Source organism: Phycodurus eques, chromosome 5 (genome assembly GCF_024500275.1).
Source record: "Phycodurus eques isolate BA_2022a chromosome 5, UOR_Pequ_1.1, whole genome shotgun sequence".
Taxonomy (NCBI): domain Eukaryota; kingdom Metazoa; phylum Chordata; class Actinopteri; order Syngnathiformes; family Syngnathidae; genus Phycodurus; species Phycodurus eques.
The window spans coordinates 8,739,765-8,753,208 of NC_084529.1; the positions used below are offsets into that span (position 1 = coordinate 8,739,765).

Below are 13,444 nucleotides of genomic sequence, written 5' to 3' on the forward strand. Positions count from 1 at the left end.
AGCAATTTTCTATCAATATAGACAGAGGAGAAATGGTCTTATATCTGTTCAAATCTGCAGGACTTTCCCATCAATGTGCAGAAAGCATCTCACACTAAGTCAACACATCTGTCACTGGGCAGCCCCACTCGCTTACTCCACCTCCTCCTCTATTCATCCCTCCCTGCTTCCATCCATCCCCCTCCCACAAGCCACCCATCTGCTTCTCTCAAACCGTCACCTCCCTCTTACATACCCTCCCTCCTCACATCACTCCCGGACTCCCCCTGCAGCAAGACTAATGGAACGGTCTCGCACATAGTACACGACAGAGGCGGACTGTACCACTGTGCTTCAGATAGGAAGGACGCGGCAGAGTGGAGTGCTGCAAAGAGAGAGAGACCGACAGACAAATAGAGAAAGAGAGGCTAGATCTATCCTTTGCTTTTCTAATCCCTCAGCTCTGTCTGCATGCTGCCTGTGTAGTCAAAGTGATGCTTTCTCTACATACACTATTCAAGATCCAGATTCAGATTTTAGAGTGATTATTGAACTCTGAGATTGATTTGTTGCGATACTGGGACACCACTGAGCACTCGCAAACTTCAGTTTGATTCCATTGTGGTAAGGCAACTATTTGTAATGTGTTTCTTTTTAAATGAATGAGAAGACTTGTTTTTATTGAACCATTTGGGTCCAAAGGTATATATAATGACTGTAAAATGAAAAACAAATATTTAAAGGTTTTGTTTTTTTTTTGTTTTTTTTTTGCATAACAACGCATGCAATATACTTATATTTTATTTAATGCATCAAATCATTGCACATATATTCTGTGGATCACTGTATACTATTTTTTTGGACAAATCAAACATCATTTAAGCTATTTCATATGGTGTTGAAGTATGACAAACAATAACTCGAATGTATTAATAACTGGCTGAAAGCACAAAGATTGCTTGCCAGTGTTATATAAGCATCTCATATTGAAGTCCTTATTTTACAACATGCTACATATAATAACAAGGCCATGTGTTCAATGGGAACATTGTTATTGTTCACCTAGCTTCACTGGACTTTCACATCAAAAGGTGAACTTGTAATGAACCGCGACTGTACAAACTGTTTGAAGCTTTACATTTTAATGAAAGCCTGTACTCGTTGAAACCTTTTTCTTGAGACAAGATAACAAAACTATTTTAAGTCCCGCTCAAAACTCTCAAGAAGATCAAGATGGAATTTATTTTTATGCTGACTCTCAAGCAAGTAATTTTTTTTAAAGGACACTCACTCAAAAACAGTGGACCGCTGCTATTCGCAGAGCATAGGGACCGGCCTGCTATTTTATTTGCTGTTTTACCGTTATTTTGCCCCCCCCCAATTATTATATTTTTTAAATAAGCAGGTATTTACTGCCCACAGGCATTTGGGGGGGGGGGGGGGGGTTAGTTCTGTAGCAAAATAGAAAAAAATTAAAAAAGTTTAAAAGGGGAAAACTTTATTTTATTTATTTATTTATTTTAAACAAATCTTCGAATATGAGAACTCGTGGGTGTCAAACCGCGAATATGTGGGGGTCCAATGTATTTGGAAATTTTAAAAATTCAACCCCAGAAAATTATTACACTAAGAATTAATTTCATTTGGCTACTTTAATTCCCTCACAACTCATTATGTCATTATTTACTATGATTTCAATTCTAACTTTTTTCGGCTGCACTTGGCCTCAGTGGTTAGCTCGTCTACCTCAGTCGAGAGGTTCCTGGTTCGGATTGTTTGCATTTGGAGTTTGGATGTTGTTCATGTATTTACCTGAGTTTTGTCCAGGTACTCCGGCGGTCCTCCTACATTCAAAAACACAAGTGGTCGCTTCATTGAAGACTAAATTGTCCAGGTGTGAATGGTTGCTTCTCTATTTGGGCCATGTGATTGACTGGCGACGAGTCCAGAGTGCACCTCACCTCGGCTTTGGATAAAGTCCAGCGTGATATAAAATGGATGGATGGATATGTTTTAATGCCACTCGTTTCTTTTTGTTGTCGATAGGGAGAAATCACATGGATATTTTGCCTTTGTGTGATTATCCAGTGATACACAGAGGTGAGAGCAGCTGAAGGCTTTAGCTCCAGTCCTGCTGAGGTGCGGCATGGGTGTGGACACTAGACCAACAGTGAATTAGCTCTAAACATGACTATAATTTGTGTCATATTTGGCCACTGAAAGCTGCTCAGAGTAACTGAAGACAGTTCCATTGTCCTTTAAAACCAGCTGGACTCAGATCTGGTGATGCTACTATAACGTAGAGCAGATTACTTCAGCTCCAATTTGATTCAGTAGACTGCACTGTACCTAAAGTGTGTGTGTGAGCGAGTGAGAGAGAGAGGGAACAAGGGAGAGAGTCTTCCTGCTGTAGATAGGAACACGATGCATTATTAATCGTGTCTAAATGACTCGGCCGACTCTTCAGCTTCCTCTCTTCACATCCATCACACCCCTAAGCAGCACTGTTTATCTCGCTGATCACGTCACTTGCAATTTTCAAGACTGAAAGCTCCTGAGAACAAGTTTTTACATTGAAAACAAACTATTTGCGAGGAAGTGACTGTGTTTCAAGCTTACGGTATGGTACATATCGAGAAAGGCTTTGAGCTTCATGCAGTGAAGGTATTACATAAACAGCAGCCTCCTCAATCTAGCTCATCCCGCTGGTGTGCAGCTCAGTCTCACACAGGCTGCTCAGTAAAAGCACAGCCGCAGCCCATGTTTTGGGACATACACGCCTTTCTTAATGAGTCCAAGTGCTCCAATTCAATGGAGTTCTTTTTAACTGTGTTGTTCCTTGATGAGTTTGAAACATCCATCCATCGATTCTCAGTACTGTTCACTATGGGATGCGGGTGTGCTGAGCTTATCCCAGCTGACTTTGGGTGTCTTGCTAACAGTCGTCCACCATGCTGCCGAGTTTGAGACAGTGCGGTATTTATAGCGTGCTTTCATTCATCCCCACCCTGATATGTCCAGTCAAATAAATTCTGGTGAGATTACTGAGTTAAATCTACTTCATCCATTGTAGTAAAATTAAAAATAGAAAGAAATAAAGATTATTTGAAGAGAGCAGCCATGGTGGATGTTAACATACTGATGGCAAATGCGGTATTTATTCCACTCAACATTGATTTCTGTTGTCCATTGAAATCACTTTATTGAATTACTATCCACGAATGAACCAATGTAAAGATGTAAAAAAATATACTCTGATCCAAGTGGAAGGAGATATATTTTGAATATTTCCAAAGCCAAACTTCTCTTATTTCCCCACGCTTTACAACCAAGAAGCGAAGCGTGGCAGCTCCTTGCCATGTTCCTGTCATCTTGCCATCCTAAATTAAGTGATGTTTGTTGAAGTCCGAATCCGACCATATCCATATCTCAATTAACATCACAGATAAAAGGAGTCGCACGTGTATTTTGGATATTTTCTCACCCAAATAATGTCATTCACAAGTCAATCACATTTGAATAAGTTCAGATTTAAAAACCGTCATTGCAGAGCTCTGAGCGTGATTATTATGCTCGCCATATATCCAGGATTTAAACCTAGTCTGATACATATGAATGATGTTAGAGCTTCATTGAAAGTGTTTGGTCCTGGCTGTGAGCGAGCGATTTCAAGATTGTTTGAAATTGGTGCTTTGCCTGCTGTCACATGTGGAACTCATTGGAGGACTGATAAACTTGAAACAGCTACTCTCTGAAGTCAATAAAAATGTGCTCCCGCTGACAGGGACACAGTTCGGGGGAAAAACAAAAACAGTTTTCATACAGAGCTGCTGTAGCAAAACGTGCCTGACAAATCCGATTTTTGTTTAACTTTGAAATGCTATAACTATAGAATGTATGATTGATAAGATGGTCATTATTTTGAATTCCATGATAATGTCAATCTGCAGGCTTCGAAGTACCCTGGAAAGCTGTCCCTTGTACAGTACATTCCAATAACACTAATAGTGTGTGTTTGCTGTGTTCACTTCTGTGATAGTTTAAAAATAATTAGGTCAAAAATCATCTCTGGAGGTACATGGCAATACATTTTTTTTTTTTTAAATCAACCCATCCACCCATTTTCCGTACCGCCTATCCTCACGAGGGTCGCGGGCGTGCTGGAGCCAACCCAGCTTTCATCGGGCGAGAGGCGGGGTACACCCTGAACTGGTCACCAGCCAATCGAGGGGCATATATAAACAAACAATCAGTCACAGTCACACCTACGGGCAGAGAGTCTTCAATTAACCTAGCATGCATATTTTGGGGATGTGGGAGGAAACCGGAGTACCCGGAGAAAACCCACACACGGACGGGGAGAAAATGCAAACTCCACACAGGCGATTTGAACGCCGGTCCTCAGAATTGTGAGGCAGATGGGCTAACCACTCGTCCAGCATGCCGCTTTTTAAAATCCATTTATGTATAACATAATAGGCCCTTAATAAGTCATATATGTGTAAGATTTTCGTGAGAATGATCTTGTTGCATATTTTGCAGTTATTTCGGATTGTGAAAAATCTAATGAATGCTGCATGTTATATTGTTTATCTGTCATATCCAAACGAAATGGAAATCATTAGAACAATAGTCTGCTGTGCTCAGGCTAAGCCTTTACTTTTAGCCAACGTTTCTCTTGGGCTCATTTGTTGGGTCTTACCGTTTTTCAAATGTTGTTGTGACAGCATAACAGGTGGCTTTAAAGCAAGTGGGAGTGTTTTTTGCTTTCCTCTTGAATTTGCTAAACTTAAAAAATAATGTGCTTTTTTTTGTGTATGTGAGTCTCATCTGAAAGCTTAAAATCTCTCGGTATTACTGTTGGTAAAGCACGAATTGACACTATTTTCTATTTTTACGTTATCCTTCAGTTATTAAGTGATCGAACTGAGATCTGAGACACATACTGTGGTATTACGTCTTTGTAACGAAAGGAATAAGTGCTTCTATGAGATGCCTTGAACAACACGCCTGCGAGGGGACCGAATGTTCATTTAATATACACGAAGGCACAAGCAGCACCTGCAACATTTATAACTAGTGAGGGTGGAAGGAAATAAATGTGGGGGAGGGGTCTAGTTACCCTTTTGTGCAATTCTGTCAGTGAGATGTTAAAACCTCTTGTAGTTAAAACCCAATGGAGAGAACATGCAAATGCCACACAGACAGGTCAGAGCCGGTGTTCAAACCCAGAATCTTTAAATGTGAGGCAGTCCCTCCTTGCGCCATCCTGCGACCCAGATTTCGTTTATTCAAATATTAGCTTCCCTTGAATCTTTATTTTTCTTTTCTTTCAAACAGTTGTAGGCTTCCAACCTTGTGGGAATGGCTTCAAGAAGGCCCTTTTTTTCATTTCCAGCATGACTACACCCCAGTACACGAAGTTTAACCATGCCTCTTAAAAGCCATGGTTCGATAGGTTTGGTGTGAAAAGACCTTGACCGACTCAAACAAAGCTCCCACATCAACCCCCCGTCAATAATCTTTGAGGCGAATTACAACAGACTGTAGAGCAGGTGTGTCAAACTCATTTTTGTCGCGGGCCACATTGTAGTCACGGTTTCCCTTAAAGGGCCGTTGACTGTGAAACCATATAAATGTTTAGTCACCTCATAATATTATTACATACACACAACAAATTGATGGCTACCTAGTTTTGAAATCACAAGTCAAGGATAATAGTTTGTTCAAGTTACTGTAAATAGAAAATGCTTGCAATGTCTCAACGATACTATTTATTGTTATTATTTTATGAAAACTTGAGCAAGAATCATGGAAGTTGACACTGATGATTTGCGTTCGCGGGCCACATGAAATGACTTGGTGGGCCAGATTTGGTCCCCCGCCCTTGAGTTTGACACCTGTGCTGTAGTGCAAAAAAGCCTCAGTCAGCTCTGAAATCAGTCTTCCTAGACGATTGACAACGTATATGTCTTACTAAACAATCTCTATATTCCTTTATTGTTAACTGGCAGTGGACATATAGTGTGCACAGTGAATAGTTTAGGAGGTGATTTGCAACAATAAACAAGCATTTGCGGTATTCACCACAAATTACCAAAAATATTGTCGGGAGCGCGGCACGGTGGCCGTCTGGTTAGAGTGTCTGCCTCACAGTTCTGAGGACCTGGGTTCAATCCCTGGCCCCGCCTGCGTGGGTTTTTGTCTGGGCACTCCGGTTTCCTCCCACATCCCAAAAACATGCATGGTAGGTTAATTGAAGACTCTAAATTGCCCGTAGGTGTGAATGTGAGTGTGAATGGTTGTTTGTTTATGTGTGCCCTGCAATTGGCAGGCAACCAGTTCAGGGTGTACCCCGCCTCCTGCCCGATGATAGCTGGGATAGGCTCCAGCACACCTGCGACCCTTGTGAGGAGAAGTGGCTCAGAAAATGGATGGATGGATGGATGGATGGATTGTCAGGAGGGGGGTCAATATTTTGTTCAGGCTTTGTTTTTCCTTGTTAAATCGCTGTAGAGGTTGCATTGAATTTGTGGTTGACTCGCAACTAAAAGATGAGGGTTAGATTAGCAGTGTCCTCCGAGGTGGTTCCTCCTCCAAAATAATGCCTGACAGTCCTCCCACTGTTCCTTTCTTTATGAAAAGCATTTGCTTTATGTCACACTTTGCAGGGAGGTTAGTAGCAACTTTAATCCAGTCATGGTATTTAGCAATACAACAGTGCAAAAATAATCGCCTAATGATACTGATTTGGAAATAATTACATTAAAATGAACAATCCCTTTGCAAATAATTTAAGTTACATAGGCCAACACTGGGCGGCACGTTGGGCTGACTGGACAAAATAAAAACTAACACGCATGCGCAGTACTGGAAGCAGTGCAGCCAAGATAAACACTACGAAACAAAGCGAATAGCCTGTTGGGAGTGAATGAATTCAATTCAATTTCACGAAACAAATGTTAGAATACACAGTAGGTTATAAATGTGGGCCAGTGCTTCTGATAATGTTTAGGCCAGTAGAAAAGACCTTGCTGGCTCTGACAGCTCACCACTTCACTTGTCAAGGGCTCTTCCAGGTTCTCTGGTGTCTACTACTTTGTCATGTACCTTGCACTATACAGGTAGATTTCTCACATAATTTGACAAAGATCTCAAATAACATTTTCCCTATAACCGATGGTGCACGCTGTTGCTGAGCGTGTTGCGCATGATAAGTAAGATTGCAATCTTTTACAACACCAATTTCATTGAAGTTGGGGCGTTGTGTTAAACATATATAAAAACAGAATACAATGATTTGCAAATCATGTTCAACCTATATTTAATTGAAAAGACTACAAAGACAAGATATTTAATGTTCAAACTGATAAACGTTATTGTTTTTAGCAAATAATCAATAACTTTTAAATTTATGGTTGCAACATGTTCCAAAAACACTGGGACAGGTGGCAAAAAAGACTGAGAAAGTTGAGAAATGCTCATCAAACTCCTGTTTGGAACATCCCACAGGTGAAGAGGCTAATTGGGAACAGTTGGGTGCCATGATTGGGTATAAAAGGAGCTTCCCTGAATTGCTCAGTCATTCACAAGCAAAGCTGGGGCGAGGTTCACCTCTTTGTGAACAAGTGCGTGAGAAAATAGTCGAACAGTTTAAGGACAATGTTCCTTAACGTGCAATTGTAAGGAATTTAGGGATTTCATCATCTACGGTCCATAATAAAATCGAAAGTTTCAGAGAAACTGGAGAAATCACTGCATGTAAGTGGCAAGGCCGAAAACCAACATTGAATGCCCGTGACCTTCGATCGCTCAGGCAGCGCTGCATCAAAAACCGACATCAATGTGTAAGGGATATCACCACATGGGCTCAGCAACACTTCAGAAAACCAATGTCAGTAAATACAGTTCGGCGCTACATCCGTAAGTGCAGCTTGAAACTCGACGATGCAAAGCAAAAGTCATTTATCAACAACACCCGAGCTCATCTAAGATGGACTGATGCAAAGTGGAAAAGTGTTCTGTGGTCTGACATTTCAAATTGTTTTTGGAAATTGTGCACGTCGTGTCCTCTGGGCCAGAGGAAAAGAAGCATCCGGACTGTTATGGACGCAAAGTTCAAAAGCCAGCATCTGTGATGGTATGGGGCTGTGTTAGTGCCAATGGCATGGGTGACTTACACATCTGTGAAGGCACCATTCATGCTGAAAGGTTCATACAGGTTTTGGAGAAACATATGCTGCCATCCAAGCAACGTCTTTTTCATGGACGCCCCTGCTTATTTCAGCAAGACAATGCCAAACCACATTCTGCATGTGTTACAACAGCGTGGCTTCGTAGTAAAAGAGTGCGGGTACTCGACTGGCCTGCCTGCAGTGCAGCCCTGTCTCCCATTGAAAATGTGTGGCACATTATGTAGCGTAAAATACGGAGACCCCGGTCGATCTTCATTCCTACCCTCACCTATGGTCATGAGCTGCGGGTCGTGACCGAAAGAACAAGATCCCGGATACAAGCGGCCGAAATGAGTTTCCTCCGCAGGGTGTCCGGGCTCTCCCTTAGAGATAGGGTGAGAAGCTCGGTCATCCGGGAGGAACTCAGAGTAGAGCCGCTGCTCCTCCGCATTGAGAGGAGCCAGATGAGGTGGCTGGGGCATCTGATTCGGATGGGGTGTACTAATACGTTTTCAACGTCCCAACTTCATTGGAATTGGGGTGTACTAATATACCAAAAAGTGAGCGATAAAGTATGTGTTCACTCACTTTAAAAGATTGCATGCCCTGTTGGCAACAGATGTAAATGTGTCAGAGTTTGGTAGAGTACCACAAGCGCAAAATAAAGATTGAAGTGATGAAATCGGAAGTGTTAGTGGTCGATCCAAACAAACATATTACTGATTTACAGATAATATATTGATCAGTCTGATCATTTTGGGATAGCCAGGGCCACATAAAAGCTCTGATTTGTTTGATTTAAATCATCCTGAGTGCATGGAATTAGATGTACTGTATGTGCCCATCCTGCGTACCATTGGGTGTAAAACATAGGAGAGCACCCTGGGAAAACTGCTTTGAGAGAGGGCAGCACCAACTGTCACAGTGTGCTGAAATGACCCAGATGCAAAGAAATGCTGGGTTGAAAGGAGTTTTGTAATAGGTGACATGGCATGACTCCTTGTGACTGTCTCCAACTCAGCCATCAGATCATATACAGTAGAAGCTCCCAAATTGCATTGGTGCTGAGATGCCGCCATCATTTTTGTTAGCATTTCAAAAATATTTAAATGAGCAGAAAAGCTCTCCCTGCCCCCTCCTATTTCGCGGCAGAGACGCAAAACCAGCCGACACAATTCATCTCAGGTTTAATGACTCAACCTTGCGTGTGCTAAATTAATCAATTTCTACATGCTCCTCACACAACATGCAAAATGAACTGCAATTTGGCGTGTTTTGCGGACGCGATTCTGGCTGCTCCCGGTGCGGAGACCAGCTTCCACATTTGTTTCCGTGCGCAATCAAGGTTGCATCTGTTGTTGCATGCGCAAACCTTTAGTCGATCAGGCTCATTGAGTCTTTATTAGTTTTGACAGTTTATGTGAGAGCATGTGTGTTTAGCATGTGCTCTTGTGTGCGGTCCTTAACCAAGTTAAAATTCAATCAACCATCAGATTCCAACCTGAGCGAACATCTGTTCTAGACATAACTAATCTCCCGAGCCACTAATTATAGGATGAAGCAGGAATACAGATGAAGAATAGAAAATTGACTTCTGTTGGTAAATTACATACATAGATGTTCTACCCACAAAGTTTTTTTTTTTTTTTAATAACGATAAGAGTGTCTTTATGCTTAATCAGGGGAACATTTACATGTCGCTTTTACAGAACATAACTGGAGGTTATTTCACAAGCCTTTTTCTTTCAGTAGGAAGTTAGGAAAAGCTTCTGGCTGGCAACATGAGCAGATGCCATGCTTCTTTGCATGTTTGAGTTCTCACACATAAATCTTTGTCCTTTTGATAGCCCACTCATTTTCAATTTGAATATTTTTTTTAATTCAGTGCACCTAAACTATTTTTTTATTGTGTCACTTAAATTAACTTTATTACCAGTATTGATTTTATTTCAGCTCTTGTATTAGTCTTTTGCATGGAGGACAATTTTCCCAATAAAGTGGATGCTCCAAATTTAAAGGACACTGGTCAACCTACAATTCTTAACTGTACATTTTCCCTTAGGAAATAATTGAATTTAAATGAATCATTTCCAGAGTCAAACTGGTGCTGTCATATTTTTAACTGCAAAGACAACTTTTGGTACCATTTCAGCAATTCTAAGTGTGAAATTAAAAGGGAAAAAAGTGGAATGGGAATTAAGGCATAAGTCATCTCTCATTATGACTTGATGCGCTGCATTCCGTAATTTTGTTTCTCAAGACAGTTGAAAAGACACTTGGCAGAGAACTGAACCAAACTCAAGAATGGATGCATGTTGGTCATATTTGCGCATGATTGAATTGGCAGCATAGGTTGGCAAAGTAATTGCTTATTGCATTTTAAAATTCTGAAGAGATTCATAACATGAAAACATGCATTTGGGAAAGTCACATTCTTGGAATCTCAATGATCTGATTACATTTTTACAAGTTGTTGAACCCCACAGTGGATGCTGCTGACTCTATCAGATTAATTATGTTCGTTATTCAAAGATGGAGAGCAGATAAAGCCTGGCAGTGCAACAATGGTAAATGGATGAGGTCTGCCAGAATTTAATTTCCTGCTGCCCATCTGTCAGTAGCAAATAGTCTGTTGTTGGAAGGTTGGATCAATGCGGGTCAGCTGTCAGTCACAATAGTCATTATTGTCTGTTTTTTTCGCCTGTGCTTTATATTATTGTTTGTGTTGAAGAAAGGAAATAAGAAGATAAATACCGAACAAAAAATGTGGACTGTAAACTACAACACATACAGGAGCTAATAAAGAGAAATGAGATTGCATCTTGTTGTTCTTACAGAAATATTTTTCACAATTATCTGATGTATTTTCCAACTGGGACCTGATTTAATCTCACATGCACAATTGCACATATACCGGTAATCTCAAATATAGACACTAAGGAAATGAGTTCAAAACCAGTAGTATAAGGATTATGAGACACATTTATGCATTCAAATCTCATATTACATTCAATTTTTAGTGCACCTTTTATTGTATTAAGTACTAATTGTATACATAAATGAATGAATGAGTGAAAATGGTAAACGCAATATCTGATTATGACCTACAGTATAATACAATACACAGTGTACAGTGGTTTTAGTGCAGTCATGTCCAGTCCACCATATTTCTGGATTGGGTCTCAACACAAATTTGACAAAATTAAATTAAATCTGAGAATGACTGCATCCTTACCACCTCTAAATTATACTTTGATTCCACAAAATTATTTGAAATATTGTGAATCTATTAAATTCTAAATATTTTTATTCAAAATAAATATCTGGTTTGCTTCCTCCCACATTCAAAAACTCTAAATCAGTGGTTGTTGAAGTTAAACTAAACTCATTGTTGTGTTTTGTTTCGCAATACATTAAATATGATAAATATATTGAAGTGCTCAAAACATGTGCAAAGAACAATTTAGTAGTGATTTTTTTAGATATAGCTTAAAATACTTTTTCATCACCTCAGTTGGCCTGATTTTTTGGGGCAGGGCTTAAAACTAGACCCATGATGACAGCAGGCTGGGGCGTATGCTTTCTAGCATGAGGCCCTCCCCCAATATACAAACACAAAGCACTCTTATTCAATGCAGTGGCTATTCAGCTGAATTTCCACTTCTTGCCCCCACCTCGCGCCCCTTTGCCAGTCCGGCACCGGTTAGAGTAGCCTAACCCTGACCCATAACAGAATTAGGGCCGTCAGCCTCACAGCCACCAGCCACAAGTCGGAGGGCGAGGTGGAGGAGGGGGAAAAAAAAGAAATAAATCATCCAAGGGGGACTGGTGCGAGTCGCACCACCGTGGCCGCTTATGGCACACCCTTCTGCGGCCACAAAAGCGCGTTGTCCCGCTGAATTTCAAAGGAGGAAAAACTGTCTTGGTGGCCCAGCTCATTATGCCAGTTCAGAGGCTGTTTCTCTGCTGCCAGTTAGAGCGTTTGTAATGTCCGTCGCTGGAAAGTCTTCTCTCCCTATTAGGAACCGTGAAAGAAGGCGTGTTTTTAATTGACTGCTGAGAGTTCTGGGGAAGCGGGATTTTCAGAGCATTCATCGACACGTCCACAGCTCCTGCTCACTGAAAGAATGTTTACATTCTTGACCATTTTGAAGCCTGACTTCATATACTTTCCGAATTTCGTATTCATTCATTCATTGTCCGGGTTGTCTGTGATGTGTCAAATTGACTAGACAGTTTTTTTGTTGGTGGTCTGTTTGGTTCTACTTTAACATGGGTTTGATCAAACCCCAGGGGTACGGTGAGTCAGTCTCAGGGATGCGGCGGAGGACAAGACACACACAAAGTGTGCATCCATCCATCCGTCCGTAAAAAGCCTTTTTACCCCGCATTTAGAAGGGACCGTTCATTGTGTATGTGCTGCAAGGGTGCAGCAATGGAACGCCATGTTGCGTTGCATAGTGATGCTCAAGGTGGTCGTCTGACGTCACGGCACCTCGCATTGCAGTGGCATCAGACGGTGCATCTAATGGGAAAGGAGTTGGTGGAGTGATTTTAGAGTTCTAACAGCAATACACAGACTTGAATAGAAAAATAAATAGATACTAGAAGGTGCCATTACGTGTGATGTGCCTACGTGGCGGCCACGTTGGTGGGGTCAGCGTTCCCATCAAAGGCAATGTGTGAACACTGAAAATAAATATGAGCTGAGATTGCTCATTTCTCAACAAATTTTCATGAGATTTATTTTTGTCAACGTCAAACAATGTCCTATTAATACAGGACATTTGGAAAAAAGCCCCAAAAATTTTCTTACCAATGAAAGGTTTTTCCCAGTTCTCTTGTTGTGATTTTACTGCGTTGTGTGCAACCGTATGCAGCACATTGTGCAGGCATCCTACACACTTTGTATTTATTTTGGTTTTCGTGCCGTCCACAAACAAAAGGAATTTGATGACACTTTCCCTCTTCTCGCTTAGCATTGCCATAGACACGCAGATCAAAGAGGTGTGTCATATCTACGACAATAATAGATCAGCAAGCGTGAAAAGCATTCTTACTGGTTCCTGGTGGGCCGCTAAGCAACCACTTCCAAATTTGGGCAAGCTACTGCGATACTGGACATATCTTAGCGAACAATCGTTGTCAAGGTTGGCAGACATAAAAGCAAAGAAAATAAATTGACTTTGTTGTGAAAAATGATATGAGAGTTTCCATGTCCACACTGTCTATTCCCCAAAGTCAGCTGGAATAGCATCCAGCTCACCCACGAACCCAATAAAGACCAGCGG

At 41.1% G+C, this 13,444-nt stretch overlaps 1 protein-coding gene across 2 annotated transcripts in view; it reads left to right on the forward strand.

Annotated features, from left to right (window-relative positions):
* The first annotated feature begins 303 nt into the window (after positions 1–303).
* The window catches only part of LOC133402981 (synaptic vesicle glycoprotein 2B-like), a 64,451-nt gene continuing 51,310 nt past the window's right edge, over positions 304–13,444 (forward strand). For both annotated transcript variants that reach the window (XM_061677386.1, XM_061677387.1), the window contains exon 1: positions 304–603. The gene's annotated coding sequence lies outside the window, so the exon portion shown is untranslated. The remainder of the gene's footprint in view (positions 604–13,444) is intronic.